Below are 27000 nucleotides of genomic sequence, written 5' to 3'. Positions count from 1 at the left end.
CCTTTTGAGTTCTGTATAACATCATGTCAAAGTCAGCAGTTTGTTAGTTTGTTTGACTTTTTTTGCTTAGATTTTTTCAAAGTTACCAAGAAATAGACACGGTAAAAAAAAAACATTATTGTAGCTGAAGAATACCTCTGAGGTGATTTGCGCGGCGTCTGAGCCAGCTATCTAATGTTAGCAAGTAAGTAAGTACGACTTTATTTATATAGCACATTTCGTACAAGAGATGCAGTTCAAAGTGCTTTACATAAAATCAATAAAAGCAATTAGCAAGAGCAATATATGGAGTAAAATAATGGGGCAGTGGTACAGGAGATAGAGAAGTAGATTAGTAATCAGAAGGTTGCTAGTTCGATTCCCTGTCGAAGCGTCCTTGAGCAAGACACTGAACCCCTAATTGCTCCTGATGTGCAGTGTGCCATCAGTGTAAAATGTGTCTACATTGTAAGTCGCACATATGTAAGTCGCTTTGCATAAAAGCGTCTGCTAAACGACTAAATGTAAAAAAATTAAATGTAATAATGATCAACATCGTATCAGAACCTGATGTTCCAATAGGCTTCTTGGATTACTACAATCATGATAAAAGTAATACAAAAAAAGGCAACTAACTACAAGGTTAACAGCTCGCTGGCGACATGATTGGTTGTTGACCTCAATCTCACTATAAACGTCTCCGTTATCAACACAACGACATGCCAGCCGTCATCAGTTAAGACAACGCATACCGTCTGAATCAGGTAGCAATATAGCATTAAAAGAACAGGGACAAAGGCTGACTTTCTAAATTGAGTGGTCAGATTAATTACGTTTTTAAAGATAGGGTCCTTTAATAAAATATTACATTTCAGCAAAGCACAGAAAGAAGAACACGCATAAACCTTTGTGGTCTGGAAAGTGGTTCCTTACAACCAACCTTTGTACATTTAAAGAAAATATTTTTTTAAAGCCTCCATATATAGCAGCTGAATATTCAATCTAATCCAATCTAATCGTTGGCTATAGTTTCACACACAAATGTACGCAGATTCTTGCAGGGGCGGTCCATCCAGTGTCCAGAGTTGGTGAAAAGTGCACAGTTCTCCCCAGAAGGGTCGTCCTCCTTCCAGTTATCTGGTTCATCCTGTCCTACAGACCTTTTCCCCCAGAATCTGTGAACAAACAGGGTGGATGGATTAAACACAATGCACCATGATGTAGACATGCTCTATATGGAAGATGATGAACAGTTATACTACATATTGTTAAAGAGACCATCTGTTGCCCAGACATAGAAGTGTTAGCCGTTAGTCTCCATCCGTATTACATGCCCAGGGAATTCTCGCACGCCATTGTTGTGTGTGTTTACATCCCTCCACGAGCTACGGTCGAAGTCGCGTGTGACACCATCTACTTCGTTATCGCTGGGCTCCAAACTCAACATCCTGAGGCCTTCATTGCAATCTCGGGGGACTTTAATCATGTTATCCTGGACTCAACTCTGCCTGCTTTTCACCAGTTTGTGTCTTGCCCAACAAGAAAGAACAGGACAATTGACCTAATGTATGCTAACGTGAGGGATGCATACAAAGACACACCACTTCCCCCCTTAGGGAAATCCGATCACAATCTGGTTTTCCTACAACCCAAATATACACCAAAAGTGCGCAGGCAACCAACCACCACGCGCTCCTTCAGGAAATGGTCTCCTGAGGCAAAGGATGCCCTTAAGGGACTGCTTTGAGTCAACTGACTGGAGTGTGCTGCAGGACTCTTTTGGAGAGGACATTGAAGGGGTCACACACTGCACTACGGACTACCTGAATTTCTGTATGGACATTGTCGCTCCCACTAAAACGGTGCGCTGCTTCCCTAACAACAAGCTCTGGATTACCTCTAATGTAAAGCATCTCCTCAACAGGAAAAAGAGGGCTTTCAAATAGGGGGACCAGGAAGAGAGGAAGCGCGTACAGGGAGAGCTGAAGACCATGCTGAGAGAGGCAAAGGACTCATACAGAAGGAAGGTGGAGCAGAAGCTGCAGGAGAACAATATGAGAGAGGTGTGGGATGGCATGAAAACCATCACAGGCTGAAAGAAGAGCAGCAGCACTGTAGAGGGGGATGTGGTGAGAGCAAACCAGTTTAACCAGTTTAACCAGTTTTACAACAGGTTTGACAACCCAGCTCCAGGTGTTAGTGACTGTCTAACACCTATTCCTGCATCCCCCCCATCAGCTGCTGCTAACTGCTCACCTCACGCCACAACCACCCCACCCCTCCCCCTGCTCTGATCACAGCCAGTGTGGCCCCACTCCCTCCAGCTTCAAGCCCTGTGCCACGCTCCACAGCTGCTTGTTTGATGCAATCTACAAGAAGGGTCAGAGCCGTCTCTACTTCCTTAGGAGGTTGAGGTCCTTCAATGTCTGCAACAAACTCCTGCGCATGTTTTACCAGTCGGTGGTTGCCAGCGTCCTCTTTTATGCTGTGGTGTGCTGGGGAGGCAGCATCAAGAAGAGGGATGCGGGGCGACTGGACAGGCTGGTGAGGAAGGCGGGAGCTGTTGTGGGCACCGAACTGGACTGCCTCACAACGGTGGCGGAGAGAAGGACCCTGAGTAGGTTGCTGACTATCTTGGACAATGTCCACCACCCACTACACAGTACTGTCAACAGACAGAAGAACATATTCAGTGGCAGACTCCTGTCACTGTCATGCTCATCGGACAGGCTGAGGAAGTCCTTTGTCCCCAGGGCCATTCAGATTTTTAACGCCACGCAGAAGGGGAGGGGGAGGGAGATGGACTTCTCCGCATGAGTCTACCTCAGTCTGCCCTCCTCTGCTCATCTCATCTCAGCCCCATGCACAGATTTTACCACCTACATATTCTGCACTATCACTTTGCTCTTTGCACTTTCCAAACACACACACACACACAAGCACAAGACCACTATCTTGCACTACCCATCCTCACAAGCACAAGAACATTATATATTTTTTTGCACTATCCACACCAGCAGCACAAGATCACTTTTCACTTTTCACTTTCCTCCTGGACTCCGACACTGTCAAAATCATTGCACTCTGTACCATAGGGTCAGACCCTTTCCTGTACCTGGAAACACCCTGTGTGAATATGTTCTCCCTATGTGTATGTATATGTGATTTATGTATGTATGTCGGTGAGGTGTATAAGTGTATAAGTGTATTTGTGTATGTGTATAAGCTACTGGATGACCTAAATTTCCCTCGGGATTAATAAAGTATCCATCCATCCATCCATCCATCCATCCATATCTGTTCGTCTCTAAGTTCACTGAAGAAGGGGCAGCAGCACAAACACAATTCTGCATCTGCAATGGCAGTAAGGCTGTTCTGTGTCAAACCTACAGCCATCATAGTCTTTGTGCTGCGTCTGACTGACAAGCACAAGTTTGCTGTGCTTACAAGTGTAAACATGAGAATAGCAGGACAGTAGCAGCGCCTCTATTCACTGCTGAACAGCACAACTTGATCGATACATTTTAACACATCACTGCATGTTTACATCATTGTACATGGAACAGTATGTAGACTATTGACACATATAAGTAAGTGTAATGTGGTTGTGTTGAGAACTTATGAGGCATGTCTTACACTGCTCCAGTCTCACTGAGAGGTGTGCTGTCCACCCAAATCCACTGTCCCTCTGTCTCCAGGTCACTCAGTCCCACCCAGTAGAAATCCTCAATGGCCCTTTGGGAGAGAAAATTCTAATGGGAGACATCACAGATATTTATTCCTAAATGGTATAACTGCATGAAAAAGCCCAAACCATCTCTATGCTTTTTTACAAAACAAAAAATTATAACATGTACCAATTAAAAAGAACATATTCAGAAATATATATCAAATTTACTAAAATAATACCTTTAGTGAAAAAAAGAAAAATAAGAGACTATACTTTCACTAAAGGATACTTTGATATGTTAATCACGCTATGGAAAATGTATTCCAAGTTCGTCATAAAAACTTTATCTTAAAACATTTGTTCCGAAAACATGTAGGATAACGGAATAAACACTCTATTACTTCACCTGTTCCTCTTGACTGTTCACAATGGCCAGATGCCCCCCTAATGTGATGCAGTGATCTCGACTCTGACTCCAGGTCTTTCTAGTGGAGGAGAAGAGGTAGCACTTCCCACTGTTGTGAGCCCACCCATGAGGACAGACCCTACAACCAGAGGCAGCTACAAACACACATGTCAACACTGATCAGTGGGTAGTGCTGTCAATATGTTACACCAATGCAGCCTTTTGAGTACTATGTGAAATCATGTCAAACAGCATGCTGTCAGCAATTGTCACTAAATGTTCCCTTCTTAAACATTTCTGGGGGAGATGGAAAGTTCTTTCTATGCTTGTTTCACATTTGACTAAATGCATAATCTTTATTTGAAACTTACCATTAAAAGACCATAGGGCGGTCGCCAAATAATTTTGCTTGACAACCACTTCTTTTACCATTGCAATAAAATCCGAACCTACATGAATGGGAGAAATTGAATAATGTCTTAAACACTTCCTGAAAGTATGTTCCATTTTAATTATTAAAATGATGATTTAACAAATCCCATGACATAAGTTTGAATAAGAATACTTCAATAATACATGGCTAAATCCCACACGCTTATCATTTCCAGTTTAGTAACTCTACATATTTCATCTGCCTCTGTGTTCTCCCAAACAGAACACCTGACTCCTCAACTCAGACACACAACACCTTGTAAAGCATCTCCATGGTAACTTATTTGTTCATTGTGTTCTAGTAGTGGATACATTTTCTATGATTAATATTTAATCTGGGAATGCAGTGGAATACTTTATATTTACATACTATATATATATATTAGCATATTTGTGCCGTAATGGACGTAAAAGCATATAACAACGTCATACAGCTTCGACCAAGGCATATTCTGTCCAGATGGCTAGTGCTCAGTGCAACATGCTTGTTTGTCATTTGACTAAATACATAATCTTTATTTGAAACTTACCCTGAATAGACTGTAGGAGGGTCACCAAATGATTGTGCTTGTAAATCAGTGCGTTTATCGTTTCAGCAAAATCTATAAAAAATAACATCAAAAACAAATTGCAGAAGTCAACTAAACTTTCAGCTCAGTTTCTACATAAATGGGAGAAATTGAATAACGTCTTAAACAGTTCCTCTAAGTATGTTCCATTTTAATCATCAAAATGATGATTTAACAAATCCCATGACATAAGTTTGGCTAAATCTCACACGCTTATCATTTCCAGTTTAGTAACTCTACATATTTCATCTGCCTCTGTGTTCACCCAAACAGAACACCTGATTTAGGTGGTGGCATGTTTCCTCAACTCAGACACACAACACCTTATAAAGCATCTCCATGGTTGTTACGGCCACATGTGTTGTGTTCTTTGTTTGTCACTTCCCTTCCCTTTTTTTTTTTCCTTCCCTTTTCTGTAGCTCTGCCCAGGTTGTGTTTCCCCTGATTGCCAGATGAGATGCACCTGGCCAGGTGATCAAGCAGCAGATAAAGACTCCAGTTTCCTGCTGCAGGGGAGGCTTCTAGCTTGGGGACTGCTGGTCTTGCTGCCTCTTAACCTGGGATTTTGTTGTACAGCTATGTTTGTCTTGTAGTTGTTAAATGATGTATTAATAAATCCCATGGATTTGGTACTTTTAAAGGTGTTTTTGGTAGTTGTTTTGAGTCAGTGGTGGAATGTTTGTTTGGCCCATAGGGCCACTAAAGTTGGGGCGTAACAATTGGGGGCTTGTCCGGGATAGAACATCCATGAGGTAGATGTGTAAGGTTTTGTGTGTAGCTAATGGCCTTTGTGTTGAGTAGTGGTCATCTTTTGTTGGATTATTTGTTGTTGTTTGTTTAGTGCTTGTGACTGGTAGTTACCTGAGTGACCTGGAGTTTTGAGCGCATCCTAATTAGATAGCCGTCGGGCAGACAATAGAGTTTTGCCACTTTGTTATTTTGCCTTTTTTATTTTTGGTGGTATACCTGGACGTGGGTACGTTTTCTGAGTGTGGCAGTAGGCTTTGTATTGGGCCTGCTGCCTGCTTACAGAGCTCAACGTTTAAAGGAGCCTCCCAGGGCGCCACTGAAGACTAGCTAGGCTAGTTAGCCATATTGTTAGGCGGGTTGGGGTGCCTCTCTACTGGTTGAGTCCAGTAATTTGCACTTTGCACAGCAACGGGGTTTTCTTTCAGTGACTCTGCTTGTTATTTGGTCATTTTGTCTTGTGAAGCTGTACATTTGAAATAGTATTCAGAGCAGTGACTTGTGGTGTGTTACGTCCTCCTGCCTTAGGGGTCGCTGTTTTACCTTGTTTCTATTTTTGTTACTTTGCCTACTTTGCCTACCTATTTTAGTTTGTTGTTTTCTGGTGGTCATCCTTGGTCGTGTGCGTCTTCGAGGGGAGGCATTTGGCTACGCAATTGGTCTGCTGCGCCCCTACGAGCTGACGGATCAATACCGGGCAGGGAACCCACTGAAGATCAGCGAGAGGGATCAGTGTTTCTTTTTTGTTTTTTGGTAGGGGTTGTGGTGCAGCGCGAACCACACAGTCATTGACAGGTACGGTTTAGTGCAGTGGTCACCAACCTTTTTTGGCCAAAGATCACAACCTCTGCCTTTGTGACAGGCAAGATCTACCTATTGAGGCGTTGAGAAAAAAAGACTGTCCAGACTCCAGACTGTACTTACAACTTAACTTTTTATTTAGCCTAATTGTAATTGAATGAAATTAAACACTTTGGTCCAGCTTTCAAATTGATGTGGCCAAGAACACACTAAATTATTTAATTTCAGTGCAACATAAAAAGGAAAATATTTGTTAACCGCACACAATATGAACAAGAAAAAACACATTTGCAATGAGCAGGCTGGATATGAACTGCTTTTTTTATCAACTGAAGTTACAACACAACACTGACAATCTTTGTTTTCAGATCATTTGACAGTTGTTTTGAGGCCCCCATGTTGCCACTCTTCAGAGGAGAATCAAGGGAAGCACATCTTGCAATTGGCTACCTTAGATAGTTTTTCTAATGATTGAATGCACCTTTCTATGGAATTGAAGGCTTAACAAGCTCTAACACTATCAGACTAATTATGTGTTGCAATTATTCAGGATTGAGTAGTTACAGGTATTCAAATCATGAAAATGATTAGGGTGCCTAAATATTTGCACAGCCTATTTTACGACGACAGTACGACAGTATGCGTGCATATTAATATTTCGAAAACCAACGCGGTAATTGGAATGAAGTGGGAGTGGCCGATAACTAACATAAGCGCAAACGTACTCATGTAACGTGTCACCTTTAACATTAATATTTAGAAACACGTTGCAGTGTTAAACGAGTCGTAGAAGTTAAAATAGACAAATATCTGCCTGGAAAACCGTTCGTTTGGGTAAGCTAATCTATAAATAGACTTATGATATCGTGTTTTTTTTAACAAACTGGCCGATAACCAACATAACAATGACATCCAAGAGAGCTCGAGGATGTTATGCACGCGAGTTGAGTCTAGTTGCGAGCTGTCAGACGAGCTGTCAGAATGTTGGAAATCTCTCTACATTGGGCAGACATTCTGCAACTTTACCCAATCCGACAGTACCCGACAATGACCACTGCCGCACGCTGACCCAACTGTTGGTGTTTGTTGGCGTTTGTTGGAGAATGTTGGCGTTTGTCGGGGCAGTGTGCAAGCTGCTTTAGAAGGGGCATTTAGTGGGAAGGGCTACATTTGTGAGAAATCGTTGGTGATTACGTTCACATCAACTCTACGGACATCCTCGGATTTAAATAGCTGGCGTTCATGAATCAGGCGGAGATCTTTTCTGGCTTTTGGTCTTCCGAAGTGTGTAAGAAAACATTTCAGAAGACACTTCAGAATTTTTTTTTTCTGTATTTAAAAAAAAAAAAATGTTGGAGATCGACAAGGAAGGTCTTTGAGATCGACACGTCGATCGCGATCGACGGGTTGGTGACCTCTGGTTTAGTGTGTCGCTTTAGAGATTAGTTGTTTACATTGCGCCATCGCAGTGCTACAGGTAGGTCGAGAAGGAAAAGGTTTAGACTTCAGTGGGCTGCTAGGGTTTCCGGGTTTAAGTGCCCATTTCGTGCGTCTAACCTTAGACCTCCCTGTTAAGTTAGGGGCGTGTTTCAGCACAGTTGAGAGAGCTAGTGGTCATTTTCTGAAGAAATTTGGTGGCCACTTTGTGAAGTTGTCGTCCTGTTGCAGCCAGTTCGACTCTGTGTTTGTTTGTTGTGACCATGTCGCAAGAATTTGCCGACGACCCGGAGGAGGAGGCATTCCATGGCCTCACAAAAGATCAATTGCTGGAGGTAGCGGATATATTTCAAATCGAGGTATCTGCTACTGAGAAGCGCTTGAAGCACACGATAAAATCTGTGTTGCTACCTTTTCTTATCGAAAAGGGAATCTTGCCACGGGTCGACATGAGGGAGGCGGTGCGCCTAAAAGAGCTCTCTGTCCGAGAAAAAGAGTTGGATAACGAGAGGGAAGTCATCCGGTTGAAGGTTGCCAAAAATCAGTTGCAGCTCAGGGAGTTGGAGATCAAGGCTAGAACTGATAACCTTGATCTGGCAACTACTGGCTCCTTTGATGCGAGCAGGCATATTAGGCTGGTTCCACCATTTGTAGAAAAAGACGTGGAGCGGTATTTTCCGCACTTTGAGAAAGTGGCGTTATCCTTGAAATGGCCTAAAGATGTCTGGCCGCTGCTGATCCAGTCCGTGTTAGTTGGCCGTGCTGAGGAAATGTATGCTTCACTGTCCGTCGAGCAGAGTGCTGACTACGACTTCGTGAAGGCATCTATCTTGTGGGCATACGAACTGGTCCCAGAGGCGTATAGACAGCGCTTTAGGCGTTTTAGGAAGGGCGATCGCCAGACCTATCTGGAGTTTGCCTGTGAAAAGGAGACGCTATTTGATCGCTGGTGCTCTGCTAGGGTGGTAGACAGCCAGGCGAAGTTACGGGAATTAATCCTATTAGAAGAGTTTAAAAACTGTCTTCCTTCACCGGTAGCTACCTACCTTAACGAGCGCCAGACTAACACTGTGCGGGAAGCGGCGGTACTGGCTGATGAGTATGCTCTGACCCATCGCATGTTCTTCAGGGATAGGCAATCAGAGCACTCTCAGTCGGGTCGTAACGACAGGCCCCAGACTTCTAGGGATACCAACGCGGTTTGTTTCTACTGCAAGAAACCTGGTCATTTAGTGGTAGAGTGTCCAGTGTTGCAGAAGAAGCAAACTAAAACTGTCGGGCTAATTAGAAGTGTGTCGCATCCATCGTCGTCTGTAGTGCAGTCTGCTACCGACTCTAAAACGGGGTATGAACCTTTTCTGAGCGACGGCTTTGTAACGCTAGCCGGTGGTAAACATCTCGCCCCAGTGCGCATTCTACGCGATACTGGCGCTGCACTGTCGTTTCTTTCAGAGGGGATTTTACCGTTGTCTAACGAGTCAAAGACTGGCACCAGGGTACTCGTTCGAGGCTTTGAGATGGGCTCAACTGTGGTCCCACTTCATCGCATTGAGTTGAACTCCAATGTGGTCACTGGCACTGTCCGTGTTGGTGTCCGGAAATCTTTTCCGCTTCCCGGTGTAACATTTATACTCGGTAACGATATTGGCGGTGGTAACGTGTTTCCCCAGGTTGTTGAGCCTGCAGTTCTTGAGGGTGCGCAACAACATCCCGTTGTGTTCCCCGCCTGTAAGGTTGAGGGTGAGGAGTGCACTGTCTACCTGTCTACGATTGGGAATAATCGTATGTCACGGTTCTCTGTTTGTTTTCGTCATGAATGTGTCTGTGTATGCCTGGGAGTGTTCGTGTGTTTGATTGTGTTCATAACCAATTTTTGTGAGCCTGTGTGCATGCTTGCATTGTGAGTTGTGAGTATGAAAGCCGTACTTGTGTGTTCGAGTTACAATCATTACAGCATAGCTGTATTACTTTTGTTTATTGAAATTGTGCTGCCGCACGCATCCCTGCCAGTGGGTGTGGTGCAAAGCAATCACTGTACATAGTTAATTATGGAGACTATGGTCACCATCTTGTTGGGGAGGTGTTACGTCCTCCTGCCTTAGGGGTCGCTGTTTTACCTTGTTTCTATTTCTGTTACTTTGCCTACTGCTGTAATTGTGTGCAGGTGTTGCCTGTCAGCCGCGGGCGGAGCCCGATATGTTTTAAGGCGGGGATCGCCGTCCAGAAGGCCTCTCTCATTCAACTGCGTGTCGCCACGCTATTCGGGCCTTCCTCGTCATTCTATTTTGTTACTGAAATTCTCTGTTCTATATCGCCTTTTTGTTTATTAAAACCCCCTAGACACGAGCCCATTCTGTCTTGTTCTTCATTTGTTGCATATCAGTACAGCTGGTTTGTAACAGGTGCGTGACCTTTGAGTTGTGGATACTGCACTCCACATTTGTTGGGTCACTGTTTGGTTGCAGCTTAGGTGTAAGCTGGCAACATTTTGTTTGTAGTGATGACTACTGTTTGGTTTCAGTTTAGGTGTAAGCTGGCAACATTTTGTTTGTAGTGATGACTACTGTGTGACCCATTTGTGCGTTGTGGTTGGTGCAGTCCACGTTTGGTTGGGCCACTTGTGCGTTGATGCTCTTACGTGTTTGAATTGCAGCTAATCAGTTGTGTTGTGCCCTTTTTTTGTGGGAGGTGGTCGCTCCAGAGATCAGTGGATCTTGAATTGGAAGGCCACACCCACTACATAAGGTCACGTTGTGTGTTGCTGGTTTCTTGAATCCATCACAATAACTTGTGTATGTGGTTGAAGACCACGTGGTGTCCATTTTGTGTTGTGGTGGTGGCAGTTCACTTCACTTGGGTCTTGTTGTTGGGATAACAGCAACTTTGTATGTGGTCTACTTGTTTTGACCCTTGTTGGTTTGTGTCTGTTGCACTCCACTTAGTGTTGGTCACCTGTGGTGCTGTGTATGGTTGTGGGAAAATGCAGTAACTTTTGTTTGGGTTTTGTTTGTTCACCTCATGGTGGTAGCCATTTTGTGTCTTGTGGGAGTGGGACCCACTTTGTATGGCTACCTGTTTGTTTGGCTGCTATCCTTGCATCTAGTAGCAGCAGCTTCGTTGGCCCTTTTTGAATGAACTTAGACCTTGTTACACTTTGTTTGTTATAACGGAAAGCTTTTTGATTCCCCTCTAACTTTAAGTTAACACCTTTTTGTAAGAAGCGGTCCCTATTTTTGTTTAAGAGTACAATGATTAAACATTGGTACAGTCAGAGTGAACTTGTTAGTCTTATGGTATGTGACTCACCGTTTATTCATTGTTTTACGGGTGGGGCCGTTACGGCCACATGTGTTGTGTTCTTTGTTTGTCACTTCCCTTCCCTTTTCTTTTTCTTCCCTTTTCTGTAGCTCAAGTTCTGTAACTTATTTGTTCATCTTGTTCTTGTAGAAGATACATTTTCTATGATTAACATTTAATCTGGGAATGCAGCGGAATACTTTATATTTACAGACTATATATATTAGCATATTTGTATCGCTTTTCCGTAAATATATTTTTTTTCTAACAAGCCCCAGTTAAATTAGTTAATGAACAAAACATTAGTCATAGTGCAGCAGGCAAATACATTAAATGTGTTAATTTACAGTATCCAGCCAAACTCACCAATGATATTCAAGGTTGCTGACTCATTCTCGACCACTGCTCCTATCCGTCAAGGGTAGTCCGTTCATTGGAATCTGCCAAAGAACACATACTAAACATTATTTATTTAAGCATTGTGATGAAACCTGTGGACCTGTGGATCAGACATAGAGTTGTACCATGGGGATGAACTACACAACAACAACAACAAAGTAAAAACAGAGACTTTACCTACATACAGCTACTAATCACATCTCATCCCAGATTATTACACAGCTATTAATCACATCTCATCCCAGATAATTACACAGCTATTAATCACATCTCATCCCAGATTATTACACAGCTAGTAAACACATCTCATCCCATTTGAGTGCCAGTTGGACACAGAAAAGGATGATAAATTCCTTCTACTGTTGGTTGGGGACTTCCTACTGTAGCCAAACCTCTCACTATCAAAAATACTCAACAACAGCAAGGTCCATTCACAACAGCTCACAACATCTTAAAACCATACAGGCCTCCTCAGTGACTAAGGTTGTTACTGACCACAATGGCCCTATTACGGCCTGCTCAGTACGCTAATCCCACATCCTCTGAACTGTTCCTCTTTTCCATACAATCACCATGAGACATGCTAAAGTACCCCATTAGGGCTGGAAGACGATACAGCCCTTGCACAACACACAACCTCTTACCGCTGCCTGCAGAACACTAATACCTTCTCTCTGTCCATCATCAGCTCATATGCATTTCTAACTTTGGTGGTGGCATGTTTCCTCAATTCAGACACACAACACCTTATAAAGCATCTTCATGGTAACTTATTTGTTCATCGTGTTCTAGTAGTGGATACATTTTCTATGATTAACATTTAATCTGGGAAGGCACCGGAATACTTTATGTTTACATACTATATATATATACATATTTGTATAATTTGTAACATTTTCGTAAATAATAGTTTTTTTCGAACTTACCATTGAAACAGATGATTTCAGGAAGTGGTGTAGGAATTCCCCAGCAGCCCCAGTTGAATTGGTTAATGAACAAAACATTAGTCATAGTGCAGCAGGCCACATCACATGTACGCATCTCAAAGGGACATATTGCAAATTAATATGTAACTTGAACTTTGCATTTGATGCTGATGGACTAGGAATCACACTTGTCATGTACAATACTTGCATGGTAAATCTTTGGTAATGAGCTTACGTTTCATACTAAAATGGCATAATGCCCTTCAACAATTATGTGTGTTAACACACCATTAACAGATATTCTATAAAAAAAAATGAACAGACTTTTTCCATATGGGTAGCTATGTTTTAGTTACATTAAATGTATTAATTTACAGTATCCAGCCAAACTTACCAGTTCTATTCAAGCTTGCTGACAAATCCTTGTGAATTCCTCCTATCACGTCAAGCTTAGTCTGTGCATTGGAATCTGCCAAAAAACACATACTTTACATTATTTATTTAAGCATTGTGATGAAACCTGTGGACCTGTGGATCAGACATAGAGTTGTACCATGGAGATGAACTACTCAACAACAACAACAACAAAGTAAAAACAGACTTTACCTACATACAGCTATTTATCATCCCAGATTATTACACAGCTATTAATCACATCTCATCCCAGATTATTACACAGCTACTAATCACATCTCATCCCAGATTATTACACAGCTATTAATCACATCTCATCCCAGATTATTACACAGCTATTAATCACATCTCATCCCAGATTATTACACAGCTATTAATCACATCTCATCCCAGATTATTACACAGCTATTAATCACATCTCATTTCAGATTATTACACAGGTATTAATCACATCTCATCCCAGATTATTACACAGGTATTAATCACATCTCATCCCTGCAGATTATTACACAGCTATTAATCACATCTCATCCCAGATTATTACACAGGTATTGGGGACAGGTTGGGGACTTCCCACATTAGCCAAACCTCTCACTATCAAAAATACTCAACAACAGCAAGGTCCATTCACAACAGCTCACAACATCTTAAAACCATACCTGCAGAACACTAATACCTTCTCTCTGTTCATCATCATCAGCTCATTTCCATTGCTTAATTAGCTGCCTCCTCTCTTCGATTAGCCTTTCTATTTCAACCTGTCGTCTTGACGTGGTTCAGCCTGGCTTTTCCTTCATAGCTTTCTGACAAACTCCATGTCTTTCTATGCCAAAATTATAGATGACCTCACCCATGCGATTCCATATATTCTCTGCTGTCCTCTTCAATCCTTTACAACCTTCCTTTTCAATCAACATTGATGCAACACCATTCCCTGACTTTAGACACCCCTGGCCATATGCAAAACCTGACATCATTAAACAATATTGCACAATCATCGATGAAGCATGTTCACAGTACCTCATACAATACTGCTCTTCAGTGTCTATAAACAATTAACACTTCATTCAGTCAGTCTCACTCCTGGTTTTACTGCTATTAGTCCAAGTTTCTTGCCTCTGTTTCTATGGTTAGGTCATGAGGTTTCATTTGCCTCACACAAGTTTCTTGCCTCTGTTTGTATGAAACCAAATCTGTTTAGTGAATTTCTACTTTCTCTGCACTTTCTGTTGTTATGGTGAGGTCATGAGGTTTGTTTTGCCTCACACTCGACACACCTCATCCCAGCCAAGAACAGCATGGTTATGTGACCAGTCAAATGTACAAGGCTGAAAACATGGCTTAGATGGGGGAGTGGAGAAGTTATAAACATGGACCTTTTAATACTTCTAAGTAGACTACTCAAGCTGAAACTAGGCGTGGGTTTGAGGTTGGCATTGTTTCAGTACAAACAATTAATTCTCCACAGGATAACTTGCTTAACAGGTCTGATCACCTCTACAGAGTTATAAGAACTTAACGAGGGAATGGTTGTATCTGTTCAGAATTCAAATACTTCTTAAAATGAATGTAGTTATTATATGTACATCATTAAATTAGCTTAAATGCTCCTCTACCGCAGGAGACCCCGGGTCACATTTTAGAGTATAATGGTATCCCTTTCTTTTAATATGCTTTACTCTCAATATATTGAAGCCCCTCTTCGGTTGTTTACTTGTGTTAATGTTATAGCGAAAAACATTTGTTCTTAGAGTTAATATTCAATCAGAGTCAGAATCCGAGTGTGATTAACTGAAGTTGTATTCAATCTTGCAGACATCTCATTCAAATCGAGAGTGGTGGTCCATGGAGCAGCTCTGAATCTCTTAGCTTTTTCTCTGCCTTTCGTGAATAGCACCCGTTCGAAACAAAGAGTAAAGTCTTTGTCACGAGAAGCTGGTTTATCAACATGCAGTTTAGGCAGTTTCATGACATCCAACGTAAAGAATGTAGCCATGCAGGATCACCTCACCTACATTCATATCAGGTGTACGCCCTACTCAGAGCTTACTGGCAACAACACCTGACAGTAAAGATCATGGCAGTTTACTGTGAAATGCTGTCAAATACTTTAGGGAATTTTATTGATGTGAAAGTAAAATATCAGCCACTGTATGCACCTGCTACCTGGGGGTCTGTGCCATCATGTAATTAAAGCAACCACTTGGGGTTTCAGTCACAGGGTTCTGTCTCTCTCTTTGTCTTTCACACACACACACACACACACACACACCCACACACACACACACACACATTGAAGGCTGAGAGAGGAACTTTTCACTGCTGACTAGAGGCCCCTTTCATCTTAATTCCAGATTAAGCATTGTGGGAAAGCCTGTGGACCTGAGCGAATATGCACAAAGACTGTGAAGTAGGTTGTTGAGCGGCAGAGGCAGTAACCAGGATAACGTGTTTCAATAAGCCCAAAAAGGGTTGCAGATTTATTTTAAGCTGCCGGCAGGTGACAGACAGACGAACTTTAACATTGAACACTAATAACTTTTTCAAAACAAACTACCAACAAACAAAGAAAATACTACTTGTACTGACTAGCAATAACAGCTTCATTCTCAAAAGCAACAGGTATCCTCTCACGTCAGAGGTCCAAACTCAACTCCCCTGCCATTCCCTGGATGCAGGTTATATTTCCTTTAACTCCTCCTCCCAGGAGTTAACCATCATTCATCAATCAATCATCTAAACCAGGGGTTTTCCACTGGTTTTGTCCCAGGGACCACCATTCTGACTAGAAAGTAATTTGCGGCCCATTGATGTGCCTGCACGCGCGTGCGTGTTTGTAACCGCCGCCGCCATTCCCCCTCCCCCTGCACAGATATTCTGCCTATAACACTTAAATATGTGCAGTTATCAGGGAAGATCACTAACCGCCGTCGCCACGCCCCCTTCCCAACACGCACATATTCCGCCTGTAGCACTTGTCAGTGTAATTGACGGCGCATATTTCACTCCGTCACAGAGACTCACCATAGTATACTATCACAACAAAGGTGACAAAAGTGGACAGAAAAGAGTTATGAGGGAATAGGTGAACATGATCAGAAACTCACAGAGGAGGAGCACGGCAACAGAACCAGCCAGCAGGCCGACGCTAAGAGAAATCCAGGACAGAAGAAGTCCTCTAGATATGGAGACGTTTCCTTCATCTGTAAATAAAATAAAATTAAATCTCAGCCAAAGAAGTGATAACTTGAGCAAAATCTAATCTAATCAAATAATGTCTGAAACTGAAAATGTGTTCCATTTTTATGTGGCATATACACTTCATTTAAATCATGTTCAGCCACCTATTCAGAGCAGTTAATGAAATTGGTTAATAAAGAGTGTCTAATTAAAAAACTAATAATTCTCTAAATGCTAAAGCTAATCCATTCAGTTTTCCCTAAGCATAAGCAAATTAATGAGTGCTACCTGAAATTACTTACTATCATTCCCATTGTCTTGGTCCATTATCACACAGCTAGTCGGTGTGTTATTGAGAGTCAGCTCAAGAGTTCAATTAACGAGTGAGAATGAACTTGTGCAGATGCCTGGTGTTATAAGGAAATACTCAGTGTGTTTACATGATGGTATAATTCGAATCTTTGCTTAGTCGGACTATGCTTTCTTTCGAGGGTAGGTGCTATTATCCCAATATACATGGCAGTGAATAAATCGAATCATTGGCCGAAAGCATGTCATATCCGATACGATAGGTGGCGCTGTTTTCATTACAACTAGTGGTGATACAGCCATTTCCGCTTGACCTCTTCACCACTACCAACAACAACAGTTGATTGAGCATGAATCGCGTCTGTTCATCGGTCCAGAAATGCGTGTTGCCTCTTGGGTTGTCCATCGCGTTGTTTGTTTGTTTCTGCTGGGCCAACGTGTTTATAAGTTACATTATTCAAAGGTGAAAGATAAAAGGCGAGAGAAACGCATGCACATTCACACACACACACACGCGCGCAAATAATGGGTTACAGCCAAAACGCATTGCCCTTCTGCCAGTTGCATCAAATTGGTTTTAGTACTTCTTCGCTGTCGATTTCCCAAATCTGTGTGAATATTCATGAGAGCAAGTCCAGTCAGTCTTTTGTCAGTCATCGTACTTCGTAAGATATGTCTTAAGACGCCCCATTGTACTGAATGACCGCTCAGCAGACGCTGTGGAAACGGGCAAATGTGCCGAACTTTCCAGGGCTTGATAAAGCTCACTGCATTTGGGCTGTAGCTCATTTAGCTGTTTCCAGCTCTATATCTGCATCGTCAACGCTGGGCATTAGTTGTCCGTACTCCGATTTTATAGTTTCCCCATTGTAAATAAATATGCATTCATGATATTTTTCTATGACCCGAGTTTTGACAGGTATTGGTCAGGTAATAGCCGAGTGACAGCTGATTTGCTTTCTGATTTGACAGTAGGCTACTTATTCGTGGGTTTTTTCAGCGCCAGATAACCGAACAGAACTTAACTCAGGCTTGCCTCACGGGTACAATACCAAATTTCATCATAATTTGATAGAATGAAGGACGAATTAGTTGTGAATACTATGACCGAGTTTGACAGGTATTGGGTCAGTAATAGCCGAGTGACAGCTGATTTCACAAGCCATTAACTTTAAACCAGCATATTTAACGTGCCGGCATAGTCGCGCCCGTAATGCCGTGCAGCGGGCGCATAATGTTATACTCCATGTGATGCACTAGCTCAACGACGTTCCCTATATGTTCCTTACCGTTCTAATTACATGTCGTTGTTCTGTGTTGGGACAGACCTTATACAGGTGGGTGACGGTAGCACAGTCTGTTCGTGGTAACTTGCACCAGGGCATAAAGCCCGTGCCATTGTGACAGTGTGTTGTGTTTTAGTGTTTAATAAAAAGCCATAACAAATATACCACGCTTCCGTGATTTGTTACAAATATAAATGGTCCTTGCTTCTATAATGTATAAACACGTAGGTTTACAGGGTGGGTGTGGCAGAGAGAGAGAGGGAGAGCGATGATGCACACGGATATATCAGATTTAGCGACCGGAGCAAAGTTATGTTGCCTGTAACGTTGAACTCTTTGCAATCAATAAATACAGTACTTAATAGGCTAATTGATACAATATCTCCTCGTTTGAGTGTGGTTGTTTGAGTGCAATGGGAGTGTATGATCGTTATTGTCTATAAAGCAGTGTTTCTCAAACTTTTTCAGACCAAGGACCACTTAGCCAATAAAAAAAAATTCGCGGACCATTTAACTAAATATCCCCGGAACAACATGCCTCCTACCAAGACCTGGCGCCAGACAATTGTTAGCGCACACATGATTTCGCGGGTGGGCTCTCCTTTTGTAACGTACCAGTAGGCTAGTTATAGATATGACAATGCGCAAGGCAAAGCATCTGGAACCCTGCTCCATGCGTGACTTGGTTATGTTACAAACTATAGTTCGCTCACAGCCTCATACTCCCATCACACACTCAGACAGACATCACAAAACACAACGATGCGCATACTGACCGCAGTATTTCACTACCAACAGTAGGCTAGCCCACTGGCATTAATACAGCCATCCTAGTAGTCAACTTTTCATAATTAAGAGCTGTCATTATCCAACGTCACACAACACAGAATATAGCCTAGTTATCATCTTGCTGTCTCAGCGGGAGAAAAACACAGTGTTTTGAATGCAACTCCGCGGCGAGATAATTCCCAAATAAGGCTGAACCACTTTCTCCTTGTCTATGTTAGAGGCTTTCTCATTTAATTTTCTTTTCATAGTTCCTGTCTTAAGCCACCAATCCATGACCTTGTTAATAGATTAGGCAACTCTTTATTAGATTAGGCTACTACTGGCTGTGTTCTCTTCGTTCTGAGTTGTATGTTAGAAATGTCGCAATAATTTACTTGTGGCCGTCGCGGACCACACTTCATCATATTTGATAGAATGAAGAACAAATTAGTTGTGAATACTATCACCGAGTTTGAAAGGTATTTGGTCAGGTAACAGCCCTTTGACAGCTGATTTGCTTTCTGATTTGACAGTACTGCTGTGTGTTTTAAGCAATAAAATGTGGACTGTTTACAAGCGGGCACCTGCTATCGTTGATTATACAGTAATACGTTGTGAAATGAAACAAAACACATCACAGTTAAAGATGTATTAGTATTGATTGATTCACATCGATATGAATGGATGACATGACTAACAAGTGGTGGGAAATTAATATGAAAGTATTTGTTCGGTGAATTAGCGCGTTCTGTCCAAACAGTCGCAGTCAACGTTTTTGTCAACACTGGCACCACATAAGTATCGTAATTTGAACGTCCTTATACGTTTTTAAGGAGGGGTTGTAAAGGTACTCATATCTTCGGACCTCTTCTGTTATGTTTGTTCATAGTCAACAAGAATAAGCTTGTGAGACAGTCTGCAGGATATTCATAAAGTATGTTAGTATGTACAGTTGAGACAACGTATCGTCTCTTTCGTCTTCCGGGTCACGACCTGGCAGGGAGGGAGGGAGGAGGGCGGCGGGATCTCAAGCATGCGCAAAGACGCAAAGTCCAGTTCCTTATCCAATTCACCGTTACATGCCGCAATAGTCGAACTATCAACTGGATCGGATCGAGTTATCCAGGGGTGTTAGTCCGACTATGTGCGGTCCGACTACGATCCGACTAAGGTGCTTACATGAAACGGATAATGCGATTTCAGTCCGACTAAGGCAGTTATTCGAATCCATGTAACCACGGTCACTGACGTCACCAAACATGACGACTATTTGGGCATCACAGGCATAGAGCTTTAGGGCACCCAACCCTTTAACACACACACACACAAACACACACACACACACACACACACACACACACACCACACACACACACGTCGTAGGCATAGAGCTTTAGGGCACCCAACCCTTTAACACTGTGTGACACACAGCATGGATCCACTTTTCTTATACACACCATTGTCCATTATCACACCATATCTGATTCTAGGTCTTTCTAGTGGAGGAGAAGAGGCAGCACACATGACAACACTGATCACTGGGGAGTGCTGTCACTATGTTTTACCGATGAAGCCTTTTGAGTACTGTTGTTGTACCAGTTGTTGACCTGTCAATCTCACTATAAACGTCTCCGTTATCAACACAACGACATGCCCGCCGTCATCCGTCAACTCAACGCATACCGTCTGAATCCACTGTAACCAGGGATGGATTAACGAACGGGCCTACCGGGCCCAGGCCCAGGGGCCCATGAGCTCAGGGGGCCCCTAGGCCAGAGCCTCTGCGTGAAGTCGCTGTTATGTATCTCTTATTTGTGGTTGAAAAAGGTGTATTTTATTCATTTGCTAATGGCTTTAATTCAGTGTACCTGTGCTGTGTTAGAAAAAGCTGGATTACTGTGACAGTGATCATGCATGACTTTTTTGGGACTGCCAAGGATACCCTATGCTATATATTCCCTCAAAATGGCAAACCTGTCTTTGTCATGGTTTTCATCATTTTTAGGGGGAAATCGTCAGTAGCAATCTATAACAAAAAGATATGCTTATCGTACATACACTATAGAAACTATTAAAAAACTGATTCAATTAAATGAATAATTTCTTATTTTCTTTGTTATTTTTGTCATGTACAGATATGCAATGATGATTGCTGGGTAATGTGTAGCCTATCTTGTCCAATGTCAAGTCTCTATTTGATCATGTGATGAGACGATACGATATAGCTAGTTTAGGCGCAGAATCTGACAGTCAAGACCTACAAGCAGGCACAGTAGGTTACACCTGCTAAACGACGCCTTTCAAACATAAAAGTGGTGATGCATGATCTGATTTTTCAATGGACAGGATAGCCAGCCCATTCAGCCTCTCCTGCATGCGTGTTTTTTTTTTCGCGGAGGGGGGGGGGGGCTTTAGCATGTCCAGGCCCAGGGGCCCGTGGTTTCTTAATCCGTCCATGACTGTAACGGGTAGTAATATAACATTAAAAGAACAGGGACTAAGGCTGAGATCCTAAATTGAGTGGAGTCAGATTAATTACGTTTACCAAGATAGGGTCCTTTAACAAAATATTGCATTTCAGCAAAGCACAGAGTGTGCCATCAGTGTAGATTTAAAATGTATATACATCCTTGTAGGTCGCTTTGCACTCTAATCTCCACTCGTGGAAGAATCGTCTGTGTGTTTTGTGTGGGGCATCTGTGATTTCTCCTGTGTGCATATTGCCTTGTGAAATTCTGTCTTGTTGCATCTGTGAATACTGCCTGCTGTGCTAATCACTGTTCTAATGTGATGCCTGTCTGATCACTGACATCATTTAACTGATCTTACCATGCTGTACCGAAAACAAATTCCACTAATTCCACAAAACTCATTCAAAATTATTCTGATTCTGAAAATCTATATAATAAACGTCACCAAACAATTCATTAATCCACCAGACATGCGAGAGACAGAGAGCTTTCATGAGGTGATGAGGTGACGTTGGTTCTTTTTTAATAAAGCCATGTGTGCTACATAAATGAGTTGATGTTGATGAAAGGATGAAGGGAGAACATTTATATATTCTTGTTTTGTTTATGCACTCTGCATTTCTCCCGTAGAGGTCCCTGTAGTGTATTTCTAGTGCCTCTGAAAAAGAGGTATTCTAATGTCAAAGCAAGTGTGGAATATCTCCATCTCTGTAGCTAGAGGGCGCTATCTTTCATTAAGTATTGTCTATTTCTTTCAGGACTGTGTCAAGTGTAGGGCACACAACAAATGTAGCCAAAGGTAAAGCAACAGTAGAGAAGTTTAGTTTAAAACTAGAAAGCTAACTATCAAAATAGCACAGTTATAACTCATAAAAGCTTGCTAGCATACTAACTGGTGTGTTTCCACCGGAGGAGAAGAGGCAGCACACATGACAACACTGATCAGTGGGTAGTGCTGTCACTATGTTTTACCGATGCAGCCTTTTGTCAAAACCTCATGTCAAAGTCAGCAGTTTGTTAGTTTGTTTGACTTTTTTGCTTAGATTTTTTTAGAAATAGACACTGTACAATGTAAAAACCCCATTATTGTAGCTGATGAATACCTCTGAGGCGATTTGCACAGCGTCTGAGCCAGCTATCTAATGTTAGCAAGGTAACTAACGACAAGGTAAACAGCTCGCTAGCGGCGTGTTTGGTTGTTGACCTGTCAATGTCACTATAAACGTCTCCGTTATCAACACAACGACATGCCCACCGTCTTTCGTCAACGCAACGCATACCGTCTGAATCGGGTAGCAATATAGCATTAAAAGAAAGACATTGAGTGGAGTCAGATTAATTACATTTACCAAGATAGGGTCCTTTAATAAAATATTGCATTTCAGCAAAGCACAGAAAGAAGAACACGCATAAACCTTTGTTGGTCTGGAAAGTGGTTCCTACAACCATAGTGAAGCAATAACTACATTTAATGAAAATATTTTTTTTGTAGCAGCTGAATATTCAATCTAATCCAGTCTAATCGGTGGCTACTGTCTCGCAAACAAATGTATGCAGCTTCTTGCAGGAGTTGTCAAGCCAGTCTCCAGATTTGGTGAAAAGTGCACAGTGCTCCCCAGAAGGGTCTTCCTCCTTCCAGTTATCTGGTTCATACTGTCCATCAGGCCCTTTCTTCCAGAATCTGAGAGCAAACAGGGTGGATGGAGTGAACACAATGCACCATGATGTAGACATGCTCTGTATGGAAGATGATGAACAGTTATACTACATATCTGTCTGTCTCTAAGTTCACTGAAGAAGGGGCAGCAGCACAAACACAATTCTGCATCTGCAATGGAGTAAGGCTGTTCTGTGTCAAACCTACAGCCATCATAGCCTTTGTGCTGCGTCTGACTGACAAGTAGAGCTGCAACGATTAGTCGACGAAATCGACGACGTCGATTGTGAAAAATTGTCGACGATGATTTTTATTGTCGACGCGTCATAAAATATATATTTTTTAAAAATTACATTTTTTTTTTTTTTTTGGCAGACGCGAGCAGAGCTACCGGTGATTTTCATTCGGCATTGCAATGCACTATAGGAAGTGTGAAATAGTGCATCTTTAACTAATAATAATTGACCATCATTGAGAAATAGCCTAGCATACAAATCATGCACCGTTTTCTTTGCCCTCTGTTCTCGTACCTTCATGTGCTGCATATCAGAAATGGCCGACTGAAAAGCGAATTATTCTGAGAGGGCTCATGTTACCATGGAAACAATAAACAAAGCTAGCTTTAGTAGCTGCTGCATATGAGATATGGCTAACAGAAAAGTTGTCATTTTTCTCAATGATGGTCAATTATTAGTAGTTAAAGAAGCACTATTCCAGTATTTCAAAGAGAATGAGCTTTGGGAGCACAAGAACAGTGAGTGTCTAGCAGCAATTATCATAAACATATATGATATATCTATAACTTATAGTAAGGTTTAAGTTTACATGTTGGAAAACAGAACGTCTCATGGAGGATGCTTGCTAACGCTATTTCAGTTATGTTAAGTGCAATGTAGTGAATCAGAGTAACCTGTATTTTCGTTTGTTCTGAATAGTTAACCTCCTCCACTTAGCATTCTTCAAGCAAAAGATTGTGGAAAAAAATATTTCATAAGTTGAATTTGAATGTCACTTGCAGCCCAGTTATTCTTGCGTTATTTTGCACTTGCAGAGGCTTGATTGCTAATTTGAGTTACTTTTAAAACTTTATTTGCACTTTCTCTTTACTTTTAAAAGCATATTTGCACTTTATACTTTGTATTACTATTTAATGTATGTATTATGATGATTACATTTGTTACTCAAATACATTTGAAATTAAAATTCCAACATTTTGTGTCGTTATTTTAATTTGATATGGGAAATAATCGTTAGATTAGTCGATTAATCGAAAAAATTGTCGATAGATTAATCGATTACCAAAATAATCGTTAGTTGCAGCCCTACTGACAAGCACAAGTTTGTTGTGCTTACAAGTGTAAACATGAGAATAGCAGGACAGTAGCAGCGCCTCTATTCACTGCTGAACAGCACAACCAGATCGATACATTTGAATGCATCACTGCATGTTTACATCATTGTACATGAAACAGTATGTAGACTATTGACACATATAAGTAAGTGTGATGTGGTTGTGTTGAGAACGTATGAGGCATGTCTTACACGGCTCCAGTCTCACTGAGAGGTGTGCTGTCCACCCAAATCCACTGTCCCTCTGTCTCCAGATCACTCAGTCCCATCCAGTAGAAAACCTCAATGGCACTTTGGGATAGAAAATTCTAATGGGAGAGATCACAGATATTTATTCAGGAGTATATAAAATGTACTCAAATAAATAAAAATAAGAGACTACACTTTCACTAAAGTAAACTTTGATATGTTAATCACGCTATAGGAAGTTTATTCCAAGTTCTTCATAAAATCTACAACTTAAAACATTTGTTCTGAAAAAATGCATAGGGTGCAATAAGGAATAAAACACTCTTTTACTTCACCTGTTCCTCTTGACTGTTCACAATGGCCAGATGCCCCCCTAATGTGATGCAGTGATCTCGACTCTGATTCCAGGTCTTCCTAGTGGAGGAGAAGAGGTAGCACTTCCCACTGTTGTGAGCCCACCCATCAGGACAGACCCTACAACCAGAGGTGGCTACAAACACACATGACCACACTGATCAGTGGGTAGTGCTGTCACCATGTTTCACCAATGCAGCCTTTAGAGTACTGTGTAACATCATGTCAAACACCATGCTGTTTGCATTTAATGAAAGTACAAGTCAGCAACTGTCGCTAAAAGTTCCCTTCTTAAATTCACATCTCTTTCGACATTTATTTAAATCTTCCTGTAATGTGAAAAAGAACTGAGGTTAACGGTGCAAACCCATGACAGCGACACGATACGCTTCCATCGCTTTGAGTGGGCGTGTTGTAGCGTGTGGAAATATCATTTTCAAACCGCCAGAGACGACACCAAACAATCTGATTGGCCGCTGCCGGGAAAAATCGCTCCTCATTTGCATAGGATTCAACATTTCCCAACTTTTATCGGTCGCTTCGCCCAAAACGGTGGTCTACGTCACAATGGCTTGGCTCCCATTGAAATGCATGGGATTTAAATATCGCGTCGCTCATAACGGTGTCATGGGTTTCCACCGTAAGAAGTATGCCAGACACAGGGGCAAGATAAGATTGACCAGAGCAAAAATAAACAGCTTTGAGGTGAACAGGCAGAGATATTCACACCACTGGGTTTGTACAGTCGGCCTCAAGAGACTTCACAGATGGTTTGTTAAAATTCAAGGAAAGTTCAAGGTGGAAAGGTGGAATGTTATTTGTAACTTACCATCAGAAGACATCTGGAGGGTCAACAAATGTTTGTGCTTGATAAGCAGGTCCTCTACCCCTGCAATTAAGTCTATAAAAAAGACCATGGCAGTTGGAGAGTGTGACATTGCAAGTGGACAAAACTTTCAGTTCAGTTCACCTTCTATCTTTACGGCATGTTATACAAGGTCACTGTCATCCAAATAATGATACACAAAAGACAGGAAAAGCAGTAGTGTCCAGCAAACTCACCGGTGGTATTCAAGGTTGCTGACAGATTCCTGTGCAGTTTTTCCATCAGATGAAGCTTTGCTTGTTCATTGGTATCTAAGTATGCATACAATGCAATCATTTAGGGGTCAGAATTGTGCATGTGTTACGCCATACAGGAAATCCATGCATTATACATCACAAAGGCACAGGCATATTACAACTCTGCTGATATTCAGAAATGTTGTATTAATTATAGATCGTTACATTACATATAAAGATGTATTTCACATCTCTTTTGACATTTATTGAAACACTTCCTGTAATGTGAAAAAGAACTGAGGGGAGGAAGTATGCCAGACACAGGGGCAAGATAAGACTGATAAGAGCGAAAATAATCAGCTCTGAGCTGAACAGGCAGAGATATTCACACCACTGGGTTTGGACAGTCCGCCTCCAGAGACTTTACAGTGAACTTTCAGTTCAGTTCACCTTCTATCACTATGGCATGTTATACAAGGTCACTGTCATCCAAATAATAATACAAAAAAGACAGGAAAAGCAGTAGTGTCCAGCAAACTCACCGGTGGTATTCAAGGTTGCTGACAGATTCCTGTGCAGTTTTTCCATCAGATGAAGCTTTGCTTGTTCACTGGTATCTACCAAAGTATGCATACAATGCAATCATTTAGCGATCAGAATCAAGCATGTGTTACACTATACCATACAGGAAATCCATGCATTATACGTCATAAAGGCACAGGCATATTCAGAATTCAGAATTCATTTCGTTCAGAAATGTTGTATTAATTACGGATCATTACATTACATATGAAGATGTATTTTATATCTCTTTTGCCATTTATTCAAATGCTTTCTGTAATGTGAAAACGAACTGAAGTTAAGAAGTATGCCAGACACAGGGGCAAGATAAGATCGACCAGAGCGGAAATAAACAGCTCTGAGGTGAACAGGCAGAGATATTCACACCACTGGGTTTGGACAGTCCGCCTCAAGAGACTTCACAGATGGTTTGTTGAAATTCAAGTTCAATCTTTCTAATTGTTCACTGAACATCTCCTTAACCAAACCCAACCCCTTAATCATGAACTGTTGTTAAAAGAGCTTCAACAAATACTGTAGCGACAACAACTGAATTCTATTTGTCATGTGAATAAGGCACTTTTGAATTTGAATTTGAATTTAAAACTCACAGAGGTGTACCACTGCAGCAAGAGCTGGAAGGGTGAAAAGCAGGCCGAGGCTGAGGCCAAGAGCCAAAGGAAGCAGCGCAACCCTTCTGGACTTGGAAACTTCTCCTTCTCCGCCACCGGCACAC

The 27000-nt window shown here is 41.8% G+C and overlaps 1 long non-coding RNA gene across 2 annotated transcripts; it reads right to left on the bottom strand.

Moving 5' to 3' along the window:
* Positions 1–1107: 1107 nt before the first annotated feature.
* LOC122129971 lies at positions 1108–24798 on the bottom strand. 2 transcript variants are annotated; one of them, XR_006151825.1, is made up of 3 exons: positions 24623–24798; positions 24291–24406; positions 1108–1154 (listed from the first exon to the last, which is right to left on the bottom strand). It is a non-coding gene; the product is annotated as an uncharacterized LOC122129971 (long non-coding RNA). The 2 variants fall into 2 exon arrangements; XR_006151824.1 differs by lacking the exon at positions 1108–1154 and adding an exon at positions 22716–22772.
* Positions 24799–27000: the final 2202 nt, after the last annotated feature.

This window comes from Clupea harengus, unplaced genomic scaffold (assembly GCF_900700415.2).
Source record: "Clupea harengus unplaced genomic scaffold, Ch_v2.0.2, whole genome shotgun sequence".
In the NCBI taxonomy this organism is placed as follows: Eukaryota; Metazoa; Chordata; class Actinopteri; order Clupeiformes; family Clupeidae; genus Clupea; species Clupea harengus.
Note: the sequence above shows the minus strand (reverse complement) of the source record. Positions and strands in the feature narration are given on the sequence as shown.